Here is a 25289-nt window from a genome sequence, read left to right as displayed (position 1 = left end):
TGTGGAAGACCGAGAGGAAGCACCTGGCTTCTAGCTTCGGATCAGCACAGCCCTGGCCATTGTGGCCACTGGGGAGTGAACCAATGGAGGGAAGACCTTTCTTTTTGTCGCTCCCTCTCACTGTCTGTAACTCTACCTCTCAAATAAATAAATAAAATCTTTAAATATATATATATTCTGACTTGAAATACTTTATTAAAATTTATTGCAAGTATGTTCTCCCATTCACTAGCTTGTCTTTTCATTCTCATGTTTCTTTTTTTCTTTTTTTTTAAATCAACAGATATTTTTGAGTAAAGTCCACTGTATCAACTTTTTATGTTGATGCTGTTGGCTTTGCTTAAGGAATTTTTGCTACACCAAGAACATGAAGACAGTCTTCTATATTATCCTCTGGCAATATAACTGCTAGTGCCTTGATCTTGAACTTCTCAGTCTCTAGAACCATGAGTAATGAATTTTTATTGTTTATAAATGACAGTGTCTGAGTTATTTTGTTATAGCAGCAGGAGTGGACTAGGATAGGGGCCAAGTTTTCTTTTTTCCTTCAGAAATATTCCATTGACCCATGGTTACTTATTGAAAAGATCTTCATTAAAACATTTCATTCATCTTTCATGACAAATATTTGAATTTACTTTTTAGGATGGATATTTCTATATTCAGGGAAAAAGCTGTCATAATGAAACTTTTAGAAATGTCAAGACCTCAGTATCTGCCAAAATGCAGGTATTCAAAGACATTGTGGCTTTGGAGATCTGAGAAACCATTGATTGGAGGAAGAGTTGGCATTCGGCCGGCGCCGCGGCTCACTAGGCTAATCCTCCGCCTTGCGGCGCCGGCACACCGGGTTCTAGTCCCGGTTGGGGCGCCGGATTCTGTCCCGGTTGCCCCTCTTCCAGGCCAGCTCTCTGCTGTGGCCAGGGAGTGCAGTGGAGGATGGCCCAGGTGCTTGGGCCCTGCACCCCATGGGAGACCAGGAAAAGCACCTGGCTCCTGGCTCCTGCCATCGGATCAGCGCGGTGCGCCGGCCGCAGCGCGCCGGCCGCGGCGGCCATTGGAGGGTGAACCAACGGCAAAGGAAGACCTTTCTCTCTGTCTCTCACTGTCCACTCTGCCTGTCAAAAAAAAAAAAAAAGAGTTGGCATTTGAAATAAACTGCATTGCTTTATGGATGAAGATGAGTAAGAGACAGATGCACAGAGGATAACAGAGACGAATACATGGGCCATATCTTTCTTCTTGGACTAGGTATATGGGTATTTAATTAGAGGAATAAGAGGCAGAGCTGATAAACTATTAACAGGAGTTTTGTGTGAATTTGATTAAAGAGTAGCTGCTTTGTAACCAAAGTGGTAACATGTCACGTGTTGAGGCTGATTTTCCTGGTTCCTGTCTGGGCCTCAGTATTGAGCTGGTTGTATGAGGACCAGCAACTTTGAGAATATCTGAAGGCAATATCCGTGGCAGGAATATGCATATTCTCACAGTGGGTACTGGTAGTGGTAGATATGTGGAATTCCTTATAAGAGGCTTTGAGGGCAATGTAAGTGGACAAGAGATGGAATAGGAGAAACTAAGTCTGACTAATGACAAGAAATGGCTGCAGGCTGGTTCATTAGCACGGGAGGCCCTGCTTTGGGACCAGGTTGAGGTAAATGCTATCCTGCTACTCTATGAATGGGTCTGTCAGAGAAGTAGTCTTTTAGCTTGTATTGTATTACCTTACAATTCTAAGAATTGAGTGAGTTTATGAAAGCACTGTGAACTGTGGAAGCCCTGTATGAGAGCTTATTATGATGATTTTCTCAGTTGGCAAAACTCACCTTTTACAATGCCTATAATACTGCCATATACAGATTTATTTGATATATAAGTATGGTAAATAATTTTAATGAATTTGTTGGGGATTTTTTGTTAAAGAGGTTATTTATTTTCATGTTTGTCTTATTAAGTAAAAATGTGTTTCTCATAGCCAGAACTTCCATAAATACATACCTGTTGGACCTTCACATTCACCTTGGAATACTTTGCCCTCTTGGCCTTCTGTTACTCCTGTTTAGCAGCTCCCATGCTTAATTAAGTCTCTTTTCTCTGCTTCTGTTCTCAGAGCTTCTGACTTACTGGATACACTACAAATTCATTTGGATATTCACTGATGCTTAGAAATCTTTTGTTTCATCTCTTGTTGACTTTTGTCTTGCTTCCAGAGATAGTTGTTCTAATTGGTTTGAATTCTTCGGCTTTTAACTCTTTAGTAATTGGTTTCTTTTGTACCACTGAGAAATGTGTTTTTTTTTTTTTTTCTGATTTTGTTCTCACTTTATCTTTCTCGTCAGTGCTAGTGTCTTATCTGCCCATTTAATTTCTTCATTTCTCAATAGTGTTTGATCAGCCTTAGTCCTGTCAATTCTCTTTAGCATTCTACACAGTTTATGCCTCCAGAGGACCTGGCATATTAGGTAAAAATGAAATACCCCTTTCCTCTTCCTCTATCACATGAATTCTACTTGAAAAGCATGCATACACACACAAACACACACACACACACAAAGAACTTTCCACACTCTGGTTCACTCCCTCAAATACCTGCAATAGCCTGAGCTGGGCCTGGCCAAAACCAGGGGCCAGGAACTCTATCTAGGTTTTTCCACATTGATTGTAGGGACCCAGGTATTTGATCCATCAGCTGCTGCCCCCAGGATGTTGATCAGCAGGAAGCTGGAATTGGAAGTAGAGCTGGGACTTCAACACAAACACTCTGATATGAGATGCTAGTGTCGCAAGTGTTGTCTTAATTGCTGTGTCAAAGACCTGCTTCTTTTTTTTTATTTCTGTAAACTTTCTCCTGATAACTTTCCCAAACCCATATGTAGGTTTACGTTATTTTCATTAAATACATAAAAACAGGATAAATATGTATAGTTAAGTTTTTCTTGTGGTTAAACATGAAAGCTACTTATTGGGTGTTTTGGGAAGTTCATCAAAATAGGGGGAAGAATGGAAACCTAGGTCTGGTTGAAGGCTAAGCTTATTTATACTTACAAAAAAGTGTGAAACTTAAACAATATAAAACAACTTTTCTTCCAAATATATGCTTATGTCCTGCTCAGTACTCCATGCTCTATTATTATTATCCTTATTATTATATAAGATTTATCTATTTGAAAGGCAGAGTTACAGAGAGGGAGGGAGAGACACACAGAGAGATATCTTCCATCCTTGGGTTCATTCCCCAAATGGCCACATTTGCTGGAGCTGGGCCAATCTGAAGCCAGGAGACAGGAGTTTTTTTCCTGGTCTCCCACATGGGTGCTGGGGCCCAAGCACTTGGGCTGTCTTCAGCTACTTTTCCATGCACAGTAGCAGGGATCTTGATATAAAGTGGAGTAGCGGGATTTAAACTGGCATCCATATGAGATGCTGGTGTTGCAGGAGGTGGCTTACCCCGCTATACCACAGTGCCAGCCCCACTGCGTGCTGTCTTCTGTATGACTCAATCAAAGAGAAGTAAGAAAATGTCTCACCAGTCACTCTGACCTGTGACTTCAAACTGGCTTATAATCAGCTTTCCTTTAGTTCTTTTGTGACTCTCTATATTCTGAAACTTATCTACTGAACAATAAAGCTACATATGCCAAATGTGTCAGAGGACTGAGAAAAAAGTAAAGGGGAAATTATACAGATAAAATCATTTTATGTATATGTACATATATATGTATGTGAGACATTGTTGAAAGAAACACAATACATGATACAACTTTAATATCTGTAATGAATAATAAAATTACATACACCTTTGTGATTTCTTCTTCCACTACTCTATGGGTATCCCTTGTGATACCTCCAGGAATGTTCTAGGGCTTCTGAATTACATGTTGGTAGGAAAAAGAAACTCTAGATGCTGTCACTTGGTTCTATCATAATTGCCTATAGAAGAAGCACCTCAGTGTAACAGAAGCATGGACTCAAACCAGAACTCAGTGTGAAACTTGGATCTTTCCACTAATTAGCTATGTGACTTTGGGAAAGTTATTTACTCCATTTGTGATTCAAGTTCTTTATCTGTGAAGCCTGCAAAAGAGGAATCCTAATAATGCAAATTTGCCGAGAAAGATCAAATAAGTTAATGCATGCATAGAGTTTATAACAATATCTGACATATAGAAAGCATTCAAGTGTTAGCACTACTAATAGGAGTAGTATTATGAGTAGTAGGGTTGTATATTGCCTCAAGTCTGAGAATTAGATGAAGTTATGACTCTTACCAGTGTTATGAATCAGGAAATATTTTAGTGAGTTGTCTATTGAGTTTTTTGTTTGTTTGTTATTGCTGTTCTTAAGGGACTTCATGCCTTCAGTAATCTTGTGGTCAGAGTATTCTGATTACCACACTGCCCATGTTTCCTATTATTCTACACAATTTCACTTGGCTTCCTCTGATTAAGTATCATTATGGATTTCTGCTACCAGAAAATCCTTTCTACCACTTTGAAATCACCTTCTGCACTTGTATTTCAGACACTTTCCTCAGTAGAAATCTTTCATTAACTATGTAATAATTATAATTTTTCTTATATTTTGTTAGGAATGCCAAATTATTCCTAAAATGTTTCCTGTAATACATTATTTTCAGAAGTCTGCAATTCTTTTGAATCTTTATGCTTATAATGAGCTTTTTTACTTTGTTTTCAACTTTTTAAAAAGTATTTTGAAAAAAGAATTGAATTTTTAGTCTCAGTGTTTTGGAAATGTTCTTGGATTTTATGACCTTATGGATGGTATTCACTGTTTCTGAGTGCTTCTTGATAGTCATGCCCTACCTACCAAGTCCTCTCCTCCTAGCCCACCCTCCTGCCTGCTGCAGGAAACATACCTTCTGCAATGCATACAGTCACTTTTAGGCATTTCCCCATCCTTTTCAATCAGTTTTCTGGGAGCTCTATCTCCTTGTGGATATAAAAAGAGAAATATTGACTGAGGAAGTGTGCAGTTTTAGATGACTTGAAAAGCTGAAGCAATGGATGGTTCAAATTTCCTGATTAATACAGATCTTGAGTTTCTGGCCAAGGGTCAGAAGGTGACAATGGTTTAAGGATTGACATGGCATGATATTTTAAAATCCAATTGAAAACCATTATGTTTAGTGAAATAAGCCCATACATAAAAGGTGAATATATATTTTCTCTGATATGTGGTAGTTAATGTAGAATATAAAAAATGAATAGGAATGAAACAGACATCTTATGATTTGATTATTCTTCTTAGCCTTTTTTTTAACTTTTATTTAATAAGTATAAATTTCCAAAGTACACTTTTGGGATTATAGCGGCTTTTTCCCCCATAACCTACCTCCCACCCACAACCATCCCATTTCCCACTCCCTCTCCCATCCCATTCACATCAAGATTCATTTTCAATTATCTTTATATACAGAATATCAATTTAGTATATACGAAGTAAAGATTTCAACAGTTTGCACCCGCACAGAAACACAAAATATAAAGTACTGTTTGTGCACTAGTTATAGCATTAATTCACATAGTACAGCACATTAAGGACAGAGATCCTACATGGGGAATAAGTGCACAGTGACTCCTGTTGTTGATTTAACAATTGACACTCTTATTTATGGCGTCAGTAATCACCCAAGGCTTTTGTCATGAGTTGCCAAGGCTATGGAAGCCTTTTGAGTTTGCCAACTCCCATCTTGTTTAGACAAGGTCATAGTCAAAGTGGAAGTTCTCTCCTCCCTTCAGAGAAAGGTACCTCCTTCTTTGATGGCCCTGTTCTTTCCGCTGGGATCTCACTTGCAGAGCTCTTTCATTTAGGTGATTCTTTTTTTGCCACAGTATCTTGGCATTCCATGCCTATAAAACTCTCATGGGATTTTTAACCAGATCTGAATGCCTTAAGGGCTGATTCTGAGGCCAGCGTGCTGTTTAGGACATCTGGCATTCTATGAGTCTGCTCTGTATCCCACTTCTAAAGATGGATTGTTCTCTCCTTTTAATTTCTATCAGTTAGTATTAGCAGACACTAGTCTTGTTTATGTGATCCCTTTGACACTTAATCCTGTCATTATGATCAATTATGAACTAAACTGAACACTTTGAATAGTGAGATGGCATTGGTACATGACACCTTGATGGGGTTGTATTGGAATCCCCTGGCACAATTCTAACTCTACCATTATGGGTAAGTCTGATTGAGCATGTGCCAAACTATACATCTCTTCCCTCTCTTATTCCCATTTTTATATTTAACAGGGATCACTTGCAGTTAAACTTAAACCCCTAAGAATAATTGTGTGTTAATTAAAGAGTTCAACCAATGGTATTTGTCGCTCCCCCTCTTCGTGGAGGAGCGACACTAAACCCTGCCTAGGCTTCATATCCGAGTCATGGCACCATTATGTCGCTCCCCGTCTTCGTGGAGGAATGACACAGGACCCTGTGCTGTTCTTTTCGTCTGCTCGGCCCTCCCCGGGTTTGCTGCTGGTTCTTCCTGGGTTGGCTACTATCCCTTCCACCTCCGTGGAAGGGCGGTTCCCCCTGGCCACATTCCCCACTTCTGCAGGGGAGCGGCACACCGCCGGCCGGCTCTCTCGGGGGCTGCACAGGTGTTCCCCTTAGATGTTCCCCTTAGATGTTCCTGGTGCATGCCGTCTCTCTCCTCCTTTATAGTCCTCCTCTGCCAATCCCAACTCGGCTGCCCACACGCCGAGTACGCTGCTCTCCTCCAATCAGGAGTAGGTCCTACAGTTTATTGGTTGAACTGGAGGCAGCTGCGTAGAAGCTGTTTTCTTCTCTCCCAGCGCCATATTGTGGGAGAGCAGATGCACAGAATAAGTCTTAATTCCAGTAACCTAGTCCAGTCCAGATTGCTCCCCACAGTATTAAGTAGAACAAAAAATACTAAAAGGAATAAAAGAGTAAGTTGCTTCTTGACAGTCAGGACAAGGGCTGATCAAGTGTCCATTTCACTTCAATAGGTTTCCTTTTAGGTGCTCAGTTAGTTGTCACCAATCAGGGAGAATATATGATATGTGCCCTTTGGGACTGGCTCAATTCACTCCTGCTTTGTTTATGTTGCACAAGGTTGCTTTAGCTATTCAAAATCTCCTGTACCTTTATATGAATTTCAGCATCATTTTTTCCAGATCTGAGAAGAATGTCTTTGCTATATTGATTGGTATTGCATTGAATCTATAAATTGCTTTTGGGAGAATGGATATTTTGATGATATTGATTCTTCCAATCCATGAGCATGGAAGATTTTTCCATTTTTTGGTATCCTCTTCTATTTCTTTCTTTAAGATATTGTAATTGTCATTGTAGAGATCTTTGATGTCCTTGGTTAAGTTTATTCCAAGGTATTTGTTTCTTTTTGTAGCTATCGTGAATGGAATTGATCTTAGAAGTTCTTTTTCAGCAGTGGCATTGCTTGTGTATAAAAAAGCTGTTGATTTTTGTGCATTGACTTTATATCCTGCTACTTTGCCAAACTCTTCTATGAGTTCCAATAGTCTCTTAGTAGAGTTCTTTGGATCCCCTAAATAAAGAATCATATCATCTGCAAAGAGGGGTAGTTTGAGTTCTTCCTTCCCAATTTGTAACCCTTTAATTTCTTTTTCTTGCCTAATGGCTCTGGATAAAACTTCCAGTACTATATTGAATAGCAATGGTGAGAGTGGGCATCCCTGTCTGGTACCAGATCTCAGTGGAAATGCTTCCAACTTTTCCCCATTCAATAGGATCCTGGCCATGGGTTTTTCATAAATTGCTTTGACTGTAGTGAGGAATGTTCCTTCTATACCCAGTTTGCTTAGAATTTTCATCATGAAAGGGAGTTGTATTTTATTGAATGCTTTCTCTATATCTATTAAGATAATCATATGGTTTTTCTTCTGCAGTCTGTTAATGTGGTGTATCACATTGATTGATTTGCGCACATTGAACCATCCCTGCATGCCAGGGATAAATCCCACTTGGTCTTGGTGGATGATCTTTCTGATGTGTTGTTGCATTCTATTGGCCAGAATTTTAAAGAGGACGTCTGTGTCTATGTTCATCAGGGATATTGGTCTGTAATTTTCTTTCAATGCTGCATCTTTTTCCGGCTTAGGAATTAAGGTGATGCTGGCTTCATAGAAAGAATTTGGGAGGATTCCCTCTTTTTCAATTGTTCTGAATAGTTTGAGAAGAATTGGAGTCAGTTCTTCTTTAAATGTCTGGTAGAATTCAGCAGTGAATCCATCTGGTCCTGGGCTTTTCTTTGTTGGGAGGGCCTTTATTACTGTTTCAATTTCTGTCTCAGTTATGGGTCTATTTAGGTTTTCTATGTCTTCATGGTTCAATTTAGGTAGGTAGCATGTGTCCAGGAATCTATCAATTTCTGATAGATTTCCCTGTTTGCTGGCATACAACTGTTTATAGTAATTTCTAATGACTTTTCTTATTTCTGTGGTGTCTATTGTTACTTTCCCTTTTTCATCTCTGATTTTATTGATTTGGGTCTTTTCTTTTTTTAGTTAGTTGGGCCAATGGTGTGTCATTTTTTTTTTTATTTCTTCAAAAAACCAGCTCCTCGTTTGGCTGATCTTTTTTAATGTTTTAATTTTTTTAATTCAATTCCGTTGATTTCTTCTCTAATTTTAATTATTTCTTCTCCTACTAGTTTTGGGTCTGGTTTGCTGCAGTTTTTCTAGATCCTTGAGATGTGTTGATAGCTCATCTATTTGGTGCCTTTCCAATTTTTTGATGTAGGCACCTATTGCTATAAACTTTCCTCTTAACACTGCTTTTGCTGTATCCCATAAGTTTTTTTATGTTGTGCTGTATTCCTCATTTACTTCCAGAAAGTTTTTGATTTCTCTTTTGATTTCTTCTATGACCCAGTGTTCATTCAGGAGCATGTTGTTCAATTTCCATGTGTTTGCATATGTTCTATGGATTCCTGAGTTGCTAATTTCCAGCTTCATTCCACTGTGGTCTGAGAAGATGCATGATATGATTTCGATTGTTTTGAATTTGCTGAGACTTGCTTTATGGCCAATATATGGTCAATCCTAGAGTAGGTTCCATGTACTGCTGAGAAGAATGTGTATTATTCAAGTGTAGGACGAAAAGTTCTGTAGATATGTTACATCCATTTGGGCTATAGTGTCGATTAAGTCTGCTGTTTCCTTGTTGATCTTCTGTCTGGTTGATCTGTCTATTGCTGAAAGTAGAGTATTGAAGTCCACCAATATTGTTGTATTGAAGTCTAAGTCTTCCTTTAAGTTCCTTAACATATTTTTTAAATAACCTGGTGCCCTGTAATTAGGTATATATATGTTTATACTAGTTACATCTTCCTGTTGAATTGATTCCTTAATCATTGTATAGTTCCTCTCTTTGTCTCTTAACAGTTTTTGTGTTAAAGTCTATTTGGTTTCTGTTGGCATGGAATATCTTTTTCCAGCCTTTCACTTTCAGTCTGCATGCATCTTTGTTGGAAAGGTGTGTTTCTTGTAAGCAGCAGATAGATGGGTTTTGTTTTTTAATCCATTCAGCCAGTCCGTGTCTTTTAACTGAAGAGTTAAGGCCTTTTACATTCAATGTGACTATTGAGAAGTAGTGACATTGCCCTGCCATTTTCCCAAAGATATTTCTAATATATGCTTTGAACTTCCTATGATCTTTTACTGAGATATTTTCTTCATTTACCTTCTTTTTTATTGATGGTCGTGTTTCTGTATTTCTGTGTGTAACACATCTGTAAGCATCTTTTGCAGGCTTAGGCTGTATTTATACTCCTGTGGAACTGTGGTCTTTCTACCTTTTACTTGTTGGATATTATGATTAATTGTGCATTAACCTGGTGATTATAGAGTGGACTGAAATTTTGTTTTTGTAAAAATTAAAGAAAATAAAAGAAAGGAAGGAAGGAGGGGGAATGAGGGAAGGAGAGAAGGTGGTGAAAATATTTTTTTTTGGAATTGTAGCTATTAAATACATTAAATTTTTATATTGATAAAATTTTTTAAAAATTCAGTTCTATAAGACCTATGGTGAGTAATTGGAATTCCTTCCAGATTCTGATAGCAAGTTTACTATCAAACCTGATTCATATGGATGACATAAATTTCCACACTTTTGGACTTTATAGATATTTTAATGAAAATTCAGTAAAGGCTACATCAGGCACAAAGACTCTTTCTTATCAAAAGCCTTCATGCAGGTGCTTAACAGCTTTTGGTTAGAATTTCTGAGTATATTTTTAAAAAATTATTTCAAAAAATTACATTTAAAAATGTGTTCACAGGATAAGCCCAATCACTTGGCTATATGAAAATAATTAAACAAATTTCCTTAAAGTAGAGCTCTCAAATGTTAATATTGCCTGAGATGAGTGTGTTGTGTGTCCAACAGACTTGAAAACAAATCTCTCCATCCATAAATCATTTATTAAGGTGAACATTCCATGGAGCATATTTTGGAGAAAGACATTTTATAGGTTAATTTTTATCTTCTGAACATTATTTACATCTTAATGAGGTATTCACTTTGTTATTGATTATACTTGAGAGGAGAGGCAGATCAGATCAGAGGGCATGAATTCTAAGCTAGAGCTTTCTTTTCTCTTTGGTTTTATACCCCAGAGACTTTGCAAATAAGTAATGTAAATATTTAAACAGTTCATGTACAGCAAAAAAGAACACATTTTCCAATATGCAAATAAACTCACACCTCAGATATTTCACTATGAAGGAAATTCACACACACAAATACTTCACTTCGTGTCACCTTGTTTGCTTCTAGTCTTATTTCTATTCAATAGTTCCTGCTGCCTTTACATGTTTCAAACACAAAATGAAACACTAAAAACAGGGAGGAAGGAAGAACTGGTTAGCAAATATATAAAGTATAAGGGGAAGAAGAAAGGAGGTGATTTAAGGAGGTAAATGCTTGCTTCATCAGTAGCTACAGTTTTTTTGTAGAATATCCAGGACATCTGTGGACAGCCCCATTTCAGCCGGAGCTTGGTGAATCTCTATTTTAGGAAGGCTGTGTTTTGGGGAACTTTGCTGAGATCGCAGTAACTATGAAGTCAGCAAATATTTACCACAGAACATACCCCATCACTGCATGCTGACTGGTAAGAGCTGGGGAGTTATGTTTGAAATATGCATCTTCAATCAAGCAAGTATCTCAATATGTCAAAGAGTGGTTCAAATGCTTTACATTTCCTCCTCCTTAAAATTATCAACAGCAAATATTTTGAATAGTGGTTACCTGGGTGTTACAACTAATCACTTGGTATAAAGGATGCATTAGGGGGTGGTGTTGTGACACAGCAACTCCTGCAACCAATTCGGATGCCAGTTCAAGTCCTGGCTACTCCACTCCTATCCAACCCCCTGCTAATGAGCCTGGGAAAGCAGTGAAAGATGGCCCCCAGTACTTAGGCCCCTGCATCCATTAGAAGCTCCTGGCTTTTGCCTGGCTCAGTCCTAGTTGTTGCAGCTCTATGGGGAGTGAACCAGCAGACAGAAGTTTTCTCCATCTCTTCTTTTTCCTAACTCTGCCTTTCAAAAAATTATTTTTATTAAAGAGGATGTACTTGTTTTCATGATTGCAAGCAAAAGTTCAAAGAAACTTTATTTCAGCTGAGAGACTTATTTGAAAAAATACTAAAGTAGAGCACAGTGATGAAAAGAAAGTTGTTAAGAACTTGAAAGTTCTAGTAGGCTGAAATTAGATATTTGGTTACTACTACAATTCTCTTTCCATGTGTCTGTCTTCTCTGCTTTTCTCCATGTTTACACTAGTGTGTCTCTCCACAAGTGGAGTGGTCATTGTATTATGTTTTTAAAAAATATTTATTTATTTGAAAGGCAGAGAGAGAGAGAACTTTATTTTTATTTTTATTTTTATTTTTATTTTTATTTTTTTGACTGGCAGAGTGGATAGTGAGAGAGAGAGACAGAGAGAAAGGTCTTCCTTTTGCTGTTGGTTCACCCTCCAATGGCCGCCACGGCTGGTGTGCTGTGGCTGGTGCACTGCACTGATCTGAAGCTGGGAGCCAGGTGCTTCTCCTGGTCTCCCATGGGGTGCAGGTTCCAAGCACTTGGGCTATCCTCCACTGCCTTCCCGGGCCACAGCAGAGAGCTGGCCTGGAAGAGGGGCAACCGGGAAAAAATCCGGTGCCCCGACCGGGACCAGAACCTGGTGTGCCGGCGCCACTAGGTGGAGGATTAGCCTATTGAGCCGCGGCACCTGTGGGAGAGAACTTTCATCTGCTGGTTCACTGCACAAGTGGGAACAACAGGCAGGGCTGGGTCAGGCCAAAGTTAGGAGCCAGGAACTCCATCCAGGTCTCCCACATAGGTGGCACACGTCCATGCACTTGGGCTATCTTCTCCTACCTTTCCAGGTAGATAAGTAAGGAATTAGATTGGAAGCAAAAGGGCAGATACTTGAACCAGCATTCTCATATGGGATCTGATGTCCCAAGTGGTGGCTTAACCTGCTGCACACAGAACCGGCCCAGATTTGTCATTGTTGAAATGCTTTATTGGGAATTGTGTCAGATTTTGGCAATTATTCTAGAAGAATCCTGGAAAGACACAGGTGATCTTAGGATGACTGGGTATTGCATTGAGTGGGATGTTAGTCTTTGTCATTTTAAAAGCATGGCTTATGTTTAGATGAGATTCATCACTGTCTGACAATGACATTGAGTAATATGTTCACTGTGGGGAAAATAGGTATCTGGTAACTAATCTCATTATGGTACCCATGAAGACAGTGACTAATTTCTACCTACATGCTCTGGTAATAGGGGCTTCTTATTTTAAATAGGCCCATTTTTAATAGCTGCATTGTCATGTTATTTCTATATGGTGACATATTATCTTTTAGATTTATAAAGACCACATGTAATGAAATATTCTTCTATGATGCAGTTCTTTAACATTTTAACTCTGTTCTCAAGTCCACTGAAATCATTTTTGCTTCAAAGATTTATTAATTTATTTGAAAATCAAAGTGATAGAGAGGAGAAAGGGCGAGAGGGTGAGAGGAGAGAGAGAGAGAGAGAGAGAGAGAGAGAGAGAGAGAGGGAATCTTCCATCCACTGGTTCACTCCCCAAATGGCCACAATAGTTGGTGCTAGGGCTTGGGCAGGCCAAAACCAGGAACCTGGAACTCCATCCAGTTCTCCAATTTGGTTGGCAGGCCCCAAGTACTTGGACCATCTTCTAACTGCTTTCCCAGGCACATCAGTATGGAGCTGAATTGGAATCAGAGCAGCCAGGATTCCAACAGAAGCTCCAACATGGGATGTTAGCATCACAGGTGGTGGCTTAACTTGCTACACCACAATGTCCACCCCTAAAGTAAATTCTTAATTTCATTTGCATTCTTTTCTGCCAACCACATCACTTGTGAATGACATTTAAAATCACATCAAACAGTTTGGCTGTATAAATTGAAACCTTGATAATGTTTTGCCTTATCAATCCTACCTCTAGAAGTTTATGCTAGGAAAATAACTCTATATATAAATCTTTGGGAATTAAGCTACTTTGTGTAGAAAAAGCAGAATAACTTATAGTAGTTGGAAGTTATAATGGCTTTACTGTCCAATAATGAGTTGTTTAGCTGAATTTTGATATGCACATATGATGGGGTATTATATAGCCACTAAAAACATGCATCAATATATCATTTGAGAGATATTCATTCTAAAAGGTAGCTTCAGTTATCTTTTTGCTGTATAACAAATCTCCCTAAATTTTGTGGCTTAAAAAAATTTACTTTTCCTGATGCCATGGGTCAGCAGTCTGGTTGCTACTGCTTCTTTCATCTGAGATTAGTTATGTAACACTAGTTATCTGATGACTTAGCTGAGGCCAGAGAGCCTGAGATAGCCTCATTCACCTGATTGGAAGTTGGTACTATTAATAGGGTTTGTCAGTTCTTTGAGGCTCCAGAATTACACAGTATCACTTTTTACCACATTCTTTAAACTGAAGAAATGTTATACTTGACGTATATATGTGTTTCAGCTTTTCAGAACTTATTTTTAAAATTTTTTATTGTTTAAAGAGAACAGATTTCACATATTTCATAGGTACAATTCTAATAATATAATGATATGTCCCTCTTCTGGGCCTTCCCTCCCTGCCTCTTTCTCTCTCTCTCTCTCTCTCTCTCTCTCTCTCTCTCTTTCAGATACTTGAGATAATATATTTTCAATTTACATTGCAAACAAAGGTAAAAGCTTTACTTTTTAAAGAGTAGTTTTAGGTTCATAGCAAAATTAAAAGGAAGGTACAAAGATATCCCATGTATTTCCTGCTCTTGCCCACACATAGCCTGTCCCATTATCAGCCATCTGCGACAAAAGTGATATATTTATTGTAATCGATGAACCTACATTGACACATCATAAACACAAACAGTCTATCATTTACATTAGAGTTCTTCCATGGTTTTGAACATTTTATAGGTTTGGAAAACTGTGTACTGACATCTGCACCATTATGGTGTCACACAGAGTATTTTCACTAATCAAAGAATATTCTGTGCTTCACTTATTTATTCTTCCTCCTCCTCAAAATCTGGAAGCCACCAATCTTTTTTTGTCCCTATAGTTTTACCATTTAAAGAATGTTATATAGTCATTCTACTGTGCAATAAAACACCAGAACTTCTTTATTCTTACTAACTATAACTTAGTACCTGTTAATCTACCTTCTAACTCTCTTGTACCCCCTACTCTTCCCACTCTCTGGCAGACATCATTCTACTCTCAACTTCTATGATAAAAACTTTTTTATATTCCAAATTTGAGTAAGAACATGAGGTACTTATCTTTTTGTGCCTGGCTTATTTCACTTATGATCTCCAGTTCCATCCATGTTGTTGAAAATGACAAAGTTTCATATTTTTAATGGCTGAATCATATTTCATTTTGTATATGTACCAAATTTTATTTAGCCCTTCATCTGTTGATGGACACCTAGTTTATTTCTATTTGTTGTCTATTGTGAATAACGATGCAATAAACATGGCAGTACAGATGTCTCTTAGACATACTTAATTTTTCCCCATGGATATATACCCAGGAGTGAGATTGTTGGATCATAATGTAGTTCTATTATTAGTTTTTTGAGGAAGTTCTATACTTTTTTCCACAATGGCTATATTAATTTATATTCCCACTAAAAGTGTGCAAGAGTTTCCTTTTTTCCACATTCTTGCCTTCATTTGTTATCCTCTGTTTTTTGATAATAGAGATGGTCTTATTCTGATTTTGATTCTCATTTCTCTGATAATTAGTGATGCTGAGTATTTTCTCAGGTACATATTGGCTATTGTATGCATTCCTTTGAAAAATATCTATTTAGGTTTAAGGTCCATTTTTAATTTGGATTATTATTGTTATGCCCAGTTCTATTTTCCCCAAAGACCACCAAGGAGCTGATACTGCTATAAAACACATGAGATTTTTATTACAGGCCTGGGTCTGGACTCTCAACTATCACTGATGCAGCAGATTTGAATTGAGAGCCCTGACTTTTTAGTTAACAGGGTTTTTATAGGGTTTTCAGAGACATTTTATACATTATAGTACTATTCAGCAAATCATCTCATTTCACAGGTAATTCAAAGAACATCTCTAAAAACTGATTAGTGCATCCAGTGGCAGGAATGGGCCTAGTAAAGGCAGTTGGCTTTGGGGTTAATGCCTCTTAACTTGATTGGCTAAAGTATAGGGTCTGAGCTGCAGGGATGTTTGTGTGAAACTGTAGAATCTTGGGGTGTTAATAATCACCTTAACTGCCCTGAAAAGACACCTGGTACTTTAGGTATTTCCCTGCTATCTGCTGATTGGCTGTTACTAGGGGAATTTATTGCCAGGGGAGCTCATTTATTTATTTTTAGGAGCTTCTGGCTCAGGGTTGAGGCCCATTCAGGTCCGAGTTACAAGATTGAGGCCTATTTTAAAATAGTTGCACCTTGATCCAGGCTCAGGTCTCTCATTATATTTTTGCTATTGAGTTGTTTTAATTTTCTATATATTCTTATTATTAACTCTTGTTAAATATAGGGTTTACAAACATTCTATGCAATTTTCTATGTTGTCACTTCATACTCTTGATTATTTATAGTGCAGACGCTTTTTAGTTTAGTTAAATCCAAATAGATGAGTTTTGTTTTTTAATCCATTCAGCTAGTCCGTGTCTTTTAACTGCAGAGTTGAGGCCATTTACATTCAATGTGACTATTTTTAAGTAGTGACTTTGCCTGCCATTTTCCCAAAGATATTTCTAATATATTCTTTGAACTTCCTGTGATCTTTTACTGAGAGATTTTCTTCCTTTACCTTCTTTTGTATTGATGGTCGTGTTTCTGTGTTTCTGTGTGTAACACATCTTTAAGCATCTTTTGCAGGGCTGGACGAGTGGTGACAAATTCTTTCAATTTCTTTTTGCTATGAAAGGTCTTTATTTCACTTTCATTCACAAATGAGAGCTTTGCAGGATATAATATTCTGGGCTGGCAGTTTTTTTCTCTTAGTACTTGGGCTATATCTCGCCATTCCCTACTAGCTTGTAGGATTTCTGATGAGAAGTCTGCTGTGAGTCTAATTGGAGGTCCTCTGAGAGTAATTTGAAGTTTCTCTCTTGCATGTTTTAGGATCTTTTCTTTATGTTTCACTGTGGTGAGTTTGATTGCAACGTGTTGTGGTGAGGATCTCATCTGGTCATGTGTTTTGGGAGTTCTGTGTGCTTCCTGTACTGGGATATGTCTTTCTCCAAACCTAGGAAGTTTTCTGCTAGTATCTCACTAGAAATACCTTCTAATCCTTTCTCTCTCTCATGCCTTCAGGGACTCCTAGAACCAGAATTTTGGGTTTTTAATAGTATCCTATAGATTTCCAACAATATTTTTTAGATTTCTAATTTCCTCTTCTTTTCTTTGGTTTGACTGTATACTTTCCTGTGCTCTGTCTTCTCAGTCTGATATTCTCTCTTCTGCCTCACTGATTCTGTTTTTATTATTTTTTATTTTATTTTATTTATTTATTTATTTATTTATTTTGACAGGCAGAGTTAGACAGTGAGAGAGACAGTGACAGAGAAAGGTCTTCCTTCTGTTGGTTCACCCCTGAAATGGCTGCTAAGGCCAGCATGCTGCGCCGATCCGAAGCCAGGAGCCAGGTGCTTCCTCCTGGTCTCCCACGTGGGTGCAGGGCCCAAGCACTTGGGCCATCCTCTACTGCCTTCCCAGGCCACAGCAGAGAGCTGGACTGGAAGAGGAGCAACTGGGACAGAATCCGGCAACCCAACCGGGACTAGAGCCCCGGGTGCCAGCACCGCAGGCGGAGGATTAACCTAGTGAGCCGCGGCACCATCCTGATTCTGTTTTTAAGGCTCTCAACTGTGTTTTTTATTTGTTCTATTGAATTAATTTCATTTTGATTTCTCTTCAATATCTCAATTTCATGTTCTATTAAATACCTCATTTCATTTTGATTCTTCCTTAAGATTTCATTTTCATAATAGAGATTTACTTTCACGTCCCTCATGGATTTCAGTAGTTCATTCATTTGTTTTTGGTTACTTCTAAATATTCTTATCATAAATTTTTTTGACTTCCATTTGTTGCATTTCTTCTATCTTGTCGTCTTCATAATCTTGTATTGATGTGTCATGTTCTTTTGGGAGCATCATGTTGTCTTCCTTTTTCTTGTTTCCTCGGTTGTTGCATTTGTTGTTTGGCATTTGTAATTGGACTGTCTGCTTTCAGTGTCTTTCTAGAGGCTTGTGGTTGGTGTGGCTAGAGAGCTCTGTTCAGGTTTTCAGGGTTAAGGTTTTGCCTAATGTGACACACCCAGGTTTGGCATGGTAAATCTCTCTCTCTCTCTCCTTTTAATCAGAAGGGAAGTAATTCCGCTCAGCTGAGCTCTTCTTTATGGGGATCAGTGCATGAGCACTAGCCCCAGTAGGTATAATATTTGTCTGCTCTGTCCCAAGGATCACACAAAGGAACTGTGCAGTCTTCAGTGTAAGCTCAGATTTCCCTGCAATGTCTCTCACTGTGTGGCCATGGCTGCCGGAGTTTGTGGCGTCTCCCAGTGAGACTCCTCAAGTCTCAGCCACACCATGAGTTCTCTCACACACTCTCATTTTTTTTCACAGTACCAGTTCATAAGCTCCACACATTGACTAGGTCTAGTCTCCAGTTATTACTCCCAAGCAGAGTCAGGTTTTTCTGTTTGGCTGATTGCTTGGTGCAGCCCTGAGCTGGCGCAGCTGTTATGTATGTCCAAAATGGTGCCTGCTCTATTGGCTCGTAGGCTTTTGTAAGATTATTGAAGAGAGAGAATCGTATCTGTACCATCCCTTTTGTTTTTTCTCATCTCTAGTTAGGCTGGTGTATTTTCCCCCATGGGGCTTCAAGCTTTGTTCCCTCTAGGCTCTTCCTGCTGCTTTTCCACCAGTGTCTCAGGCTACTGTGGTTTTATGTCACCTCACTTTCCAGCACTGGTGTGGAGGCTCTCAACAGCTGGAATCCCAAACTGTGGGTGCCTGTGCCCTCCACGTAGGTCCACCATGTCCCTCTAATTACTGAAGAGTTTCCTCTGCCATTTTTTCCCTAACACTTCCCTGAGACTACACTATCTTCACTTTTATTAATCTGTCTTCTTCAGGGCTATTAGTAAGCTCCATTCCTCTTTCAGCATCTTGTCTCCAACTATAAAAATATTTTAAAATCCATGCACATGAGAACTTCAAAATGTACATGGAAAAACGAGTATTATAAAATACACAACACATGTATTTCAATTTTTGTTGAACCAGAATAAGCTTATCTTTTAAATTCATTTCACCCAAATATCTTTATGTACTTGCCTAAAAGTTCATGCCATCTGTAAACAGTGACAATTTGACTTTCTCTTTTCTAAGTTGTGCACTCTTTCTCTTTCCTAATTGGTCTTGCTAGGACTTATAGTACTATGTTGAATAAATATGGTGAAACTGGATATCCTTGTCTTGTTCTAGATTTTAGAGAAGACTTCAACATTTCCTCATTCAATGTGATGTTAGCTGTTGGCTGCTATTCAAGGCCTTTTTCATGTTGAGGTATGTTTCTTCTGTACTGAATTTGTTCAGAGGTTTTTCTCATGAAGGGATATTGAATTTATCAAATGCCCTTTTTGCATCTAATTGAGTAGATTATATAATTTTTATTGTTCATTTTATTGATTGAGTGTTATATTTATTGATTTACAAATACTGATCCATGCTTCCATCACAGGGCTAATCATGCTGAATAATATTTTTAATGTGCTATGGGACTCAGTCTGCTAATATTATGTTGATTGTTAAATCTATGCTTTATTAATGATATTTGCCTGTAACTTTCTTCTTCTTCTTCTTCTTTTTTTTTTTTTTTTTTTTTTTTTTTTTTTTTGTTCTTGACTCGTCTTGGTATCAGGGTAATATTGGTTTCATAGAAGGAGTTTGAAAGACTTCCCTCCTGTTCTATTTTTTTGTAATAATTAAGAATAATTGAAGTCAGATGTTCTATAAATGTCTGCTAGAATTCCACAGTGAGTTTGGCTCATTTTTTTAACTGAGCTGCTTACTTATTTATTCTTAAGAGTTATTTATATATTCTGAGTAACAGATCTTAGATTCATTTAAGATTTATTTATTTGCAAGTCAGAATTACACAGAGTGAGAAAGAGAGGTAGAGAGAGAGAGAGAGGTCTTCCATATGCTGGTTCACTCCCCAACTGGCCGCAATGGCCAGAGCTATGTCACTGAAGCCAGGAGCCAAGATCTTCCCAGTCTCCCACGTTGGTGCAGGGGCCCAAGGACTTGGGCCACCTTCTACTGTTTTCCAAGGCCATAGCAGAGAGCTGGATCAGAAGAGGAGCAGAGAGGACTAGAACTAGCACCCATATGGGATGCCGGCACTGCAGGTGGTGGCTTTACCTGCTACGCCACAGCGACGGCCCCAGATCTTAGATTCATTTTTCTAAATATTTTCACTCAGTCTGTGGCATGTTTTCTTATCTTTTTTGAAGGTTTATTTATTTATTTGAAGGACAGAATTATAGAGAGGCAAAAGCACACATACACACAGAGAAAGAGAGAGAGAGAGAGAGAGAGAGAGAGAGAGAGGTCTTCCAACCACTGGTTCACTCCCTAAATGGCTGGAACGGCTAGAGCTGAGGTGATCCGAAACCAGGAGCCAGCAGCCTCCTCTGGCTCTCCCACATCATGTGGGTGCAGGGGCCCAACCACTTGGGCCATCTTTGATTGCTTTCCCAGACCATAGCAGAGAGCCTGATGGGAAGTAGAGCAGCTGGGAATTGAACCAGTGCCCATATGGGATGCCAGCACTGCAGGCAACGGCTTTAGCCACTAAGCCACAGTGCCAGCCCCCTATTTTCTTGACACTATCTTTGGAAGAGAAAAAGTTTCTTATAGAGTCCATTTTATCACTGAGTTTTTTTGTGGATCATATCTTTGGTGTTTATCTAAAATGTTGCTGCTATATGCAAATTCATGTAGATTATCGCCTATGTTATTTTCCAGGAGTTTATATTTTTACATTTAGGTTTATGACCCATTCTGAGTTAGTTTTTGTCAGTGATGTTAGGTTTATGTCTAGACTCAATTTTTAAAAAAGATTATTTATTTGAAAGGCAGAGTTGGGGAGAGAGGGAGAAAGAAAGAGAGGGAGAGATCATGAGAGATCTTCCATCAGCTGATTCACTCATTCATTCATTCATTCATTCGTTGTAGCAAATGGCTACAACAGCTGGGGGCAGGCCAGTCTGAAGCCAGGAGCCAGGAGCTTCATCCAGGTCTCCTATATTGAGGGCAGGAACCCAAGAACCTGGTCCATTTTCCACTGCATTCCCAGGCTCATTAGCCAAGCTAGATTGAAAGTGGAGCAGCTGGGACTCCAAAAGGCTCTCATATGGGATGCTGGTGGCTTAACTGCTTTGTGACAATTCTAGCCTCTAAAACTCTTTTTTAAAAACATTGTTTTACAGGTGGGTATCTGGTCATTCCAGAGCTATTTGTTGAGATGACTAAATTTTCTCCTTTGTATTGCCATTTTTGAAGATCAGTTGAGTATATTTATGCTTGTCCATTTCTAGAACCTTCACTGTTCCATTGATCTATTTGCTTATTATTTTACAACATTATCTATTATAATACAACACCCTCTTGGTTACTGTAACTTTGTGCTAAGTCTTGAAGTCAGGTGCTATCAGTCCTCCAACTTCTTTCATCTCCTTTAATCTTCTGCTGGCTATTCAAGTCTTTTGCTTCTCCATATAAACTTTAGAATAAGTTTGTTTATATCTTTAAATAATTTGATGGGATTTTTATGGGAATTGCATTGAATTCGTAGATCATGTTTAGAAGTAATGTTGTTTTTTGACAAAATTATGCCTTCCTTTTCATGAACGCAAAATGTTTCTCAATTTATTTAGTTATTTGGTTTTATCCAACAGAGTATTTTTGCTTTCCTTATATATCTTTTTTGACAATAAGTATGAAATGAACTTTCCTTTCTTCTTTCTTTTCTTTATAAATGTTAGATTTATGCTTAAGTATTCAATATTCTCAGGTATAAATGTAAATGTTATTGTGTTTCTAATTTCAGCTTATACTCATTCATTTTTGGTATACAGCAAAGTGATTAACTTTTTTGAGTAGCAGATATTTATTTTCTCATAGTCATGGAATCTAGAAATTTGAGATCAGTGTATCGGCAGGATTGGTTTCATATTTGGGTTGAGATGGAAGATTCTGTAATAGGCCTTTCTCCTTGATTTATAATATGGTCACTTCTCTCTGTCTTCAAACTGTCTCCCTAGTATGAGTTTCTTTGTGCAAATTTCCACTTCTTATTATTGCAAACACTCATATTGGATTAATCCACTAGGTGGTATACAAATATATGCTCAATATCACTATCATCAGAGAAATGTAAATAAAACCTCAATAAGAGATAATATCAAACCTGTTAAGATGACAAATAAGTGCTGGTAAGGGTATGGAGAAAAGGAAACTCTTGTATGCTGTTAGTGGGAATGTAAATTAGTATAGACATTATGGAAAACAGCATGGACATTTCTAAAAAAATTAAAAATAAAATTACCGTATGATTTAAAAATCACATTTTGTGGAGATATCCAAAGGAAATAAAATTAGTATGTTGAAGAGACATATACACTTCTATGTCCATTGCAGCATTATTCACAGTTGCCAAAATAAGAAATAAACCTAAGTGTCAACAGAGAAATGAAGAAAAAAGATGTGGTATATATATACAATGGAATACTATTCAGCTTTTAAAATGACGAAAATGCTGTCATTTTTTTTTTTTTTTGACAGGCAGAGTTAGACAGTGAGAGAGAGAGAAAGAGAGAGAGAAAGGTCTTCCTTCTGTTGGTTCACTCCCCAAATGGCTGCTACGGCCAGCGCTGCACTGATCTGAAGCCAGGAGCTAGGAGCTTTTTCCTGGTCTTCCATGCAGGTGCAGGGCCCAAGCACTTGGGCCATTCTCCACTGCCTTCTCAGGCCACAGCAGAGAGCTGGGCTGGAAGAGGAGCAACCGGATATAATCTGGTGCCCCGACCCGGACTAGAACGCTGGGGTGCTGGCAATGCAGGCAGAGGATTAGTCTAGTGAGCTGCGGCGCCGGCTTTTGAAAATGCTGTTATTTTCAACAGCATAGATGAAGTAGAATGAACTAGGCACAGAAAGGCAAATGCTGTATAATATTACTTAGGTATGTTAAAAAAAAAGAAATTGAACTCATAGGAACAGAGAGTATGGTGATGGTTAGTAGATGCCAGGGGGTGAGTGGAGTGGGTAGGTATTAGTGAAAAGACAACTTTTGGGGCAGACCTTTAATCTAATGGTGAAGACATCTGTTAAGACGTCCATATCAGAGTATCTGGGTTCAATACCCAGCCATGCTCCCAATTCTGGCTTCTTGTCAATGTAGATCCTGGGAGTCAACAATTGATGACTAAATAGTTGGATTCCCGCCACCCATGTAAGAGGCCTGGATTGCATTCTTAACTCTTGGCTTTGGCCTGGCTCTGTTCCAGCTGTTGTGGGCATTTGGAGAGTGAACTGGCAGATAGGAGATCTCTGTATGTCTTTTGACTCTGTATTGCTCTCTCTCTCTGCATCTCTCACAAAAAGAAAAAGACAAACTTTCGGATAGGATGACTAATTGTTCAAGAAATTCATTGTACATTACTGTGACTATAATCAATAATAGTATATTGAATGCCTGAAAACTAAAAAAGGAGATTTTATGTGCTTTTGCCCCCAAAATATGATAATGTGAGATAACAAATATGTTAAATAGCTTGATTGAGCCTTTCCACAATTTACATATGTATAAAAACATGATGTTATAGACCATAAAAATACTTTCTATTTGTCAAGTAAAAATAAAAAATGGTTATTTTGAGTGTGTTAAATAAATTGTTAATTCTTCAACTTCTTTTCAGAGATTAATAGAAGAAAACAATTATAAATTTTGGAATAGTTTTTTTTAATCAAACAAATGACAACTTCTAAAAAAGTTTGTTAGTTTATGAAATTGTGCCAAACAATATACTTTTCTAATTATTTCATGTGTTCCCTTTTGATGAAACCTTTTTGCTGTTGTTTGGCATTAAAGAATTGGCCAGGGTCCAGAACAGCAAACTTATTTGCATCAGTGGTTTAATTAAAAGGATTGTACAACTCCCAAACACCAGACAGAATTTGATAAAACATTTTGATACGATAAATAACATATTACAATAGTTGTGCTTTAATGAGTCCATGAAACTTTAGTTGTTATTTATATTCACATTACATGATTTGACAAGTCATCATCTTACCAAACAGAAGGCAAAGTATGAAATTTTTTGTAGATTCTTGCTCAAATAATTTAGTTTTAATTTTTTCTTATTTATTCGATATGATAAATCTAATTAGAACATGTTTTCTACCCATTGACGAACAATCCTTCCTTCCCATAAGATTATTTCAGATATTCATTTACTTAACTTTCTTATCACTTTGACCATTCAGTGTTTTACCATTTACTATCAAGTACCTCTATGTACTGGGCTTTACTGGTCACAGTAGAGAACAAGAAAAGGAAGGAATGAAGAAAGGATAGAGGGGAGGAAGGAAGGAATGAAAGAATGAAGGAAGGGAAAAGATCAAATGCCATTCTTGAACTGACTATCTAAGACTGTACTGCCTATTGAAAATGTAATAGGCGCCACAACTATGAGCCATATGTATAATTTAGGATTTATACTACTCCCATTTATAAGTAAAAAAACTGGTAAATAGATTTTTTCAAAATTTATTTTTACATTTGAGATTGACATCTAATACTTGCACATTTTAAGGGGCACAGTGCAACTTTCTCTTTCTATATATACATGCATATATGTATATACACATATGTGTGTGTGTATATATATATATATATATATATAATTGACTTTACCAGGCAACCAATCTTTCCATTTCTTTGGCATCTGTTCTTCATGGAGCTTACTAGAGGATCCTTCTAGTTCCTCTTTTCAAGTTCTTTATATAGTACTTAATGTTTTATTGAACTGCTGTCTTGAAAATATTTTAATTTTTAACATGCAATGAATATTTAAAACACTTATGTATGCACACTAAAGTCTTTAGATTCCAATGGATGTTTCCAATAATTAGAACACACCTCAATTTGGCAATCTATTTTTCAAGTGTTCCATAGCACTTGGATAATATACACATAAAAGAAGAGTTCATGGAAAGAAAAAAGAAAAACTCACACAAAGGTAAAACATAAATACATGCAGGTAAATTGAACATATGAGGTAAATAAACATGATGAGTCAAGAAACACATGTAGATCAGAGTACTTCCAGTTCTCAATTCCACAGGCAAAGTCATTACTTTTCTCAAAAACCAAATTGAAACAGAATGAAAATTAAGCAAAACTCATTGGATCAGTAAGAATAGTGAGGACACAGGGCAATCCTCTCCTCATAAGATTAGAGAGACTGGCTAATACAGGAGTCATTATTTACTGATGCAGACACCGAGTGGAAATTGCCACAGAAATATGTGACAAGATAGGAAAATTTGAACTTTAACTGATGAATTGCCAGAAGTTCAGTGTAGACAAACTTGAGAGTTAAAAATCCAGAGGTATTATGAGTCTGGAACTCAGTTCCAGGAC

The 25289-nt window shown here is 37.8% G+C and overlaps 1 long non-coding RNA gene across 1 annotated transcript in view; it reads left to right on the top strand.

Moving 5' to 3' along the window:
- Window positions 1-25289, top strand: part of LOC127483718 (uncharacterized) — a 162113-nt gene that overhangs the window by 34660 nt on the left and 102164 nt on the right. The window contains exon 2 of the long non-coding RNA XR_007910243.2: window positions 19064-19144. This is a non-coding gene — a long non-coding RNA (uncharacterized lncRNA). The remainder of the gene's footprint in view (window positions 1-19063; window positions 19145-25289) is intronic.

This window comes from Oryctolagus cuniculus, chromosome 12 (assembly GCF_964237555.1).
Source record: "Oryctolagus cuniculus chromosome 12, mOryCun1.1, whole genome shotgun sequence".
NCBI classification, from domain to species: Eukaryota; Metazoa; Chordata; class Mammalia; order Lagomorpha; family Leporidae; genus Oryctolagus; species Oryctolagus cuniculus.
The sequence above is the reverse complement of the archived record's forward strand: the minus strand, read 5'-3'. Positions and strand labels throughout refer to the sequence as shown.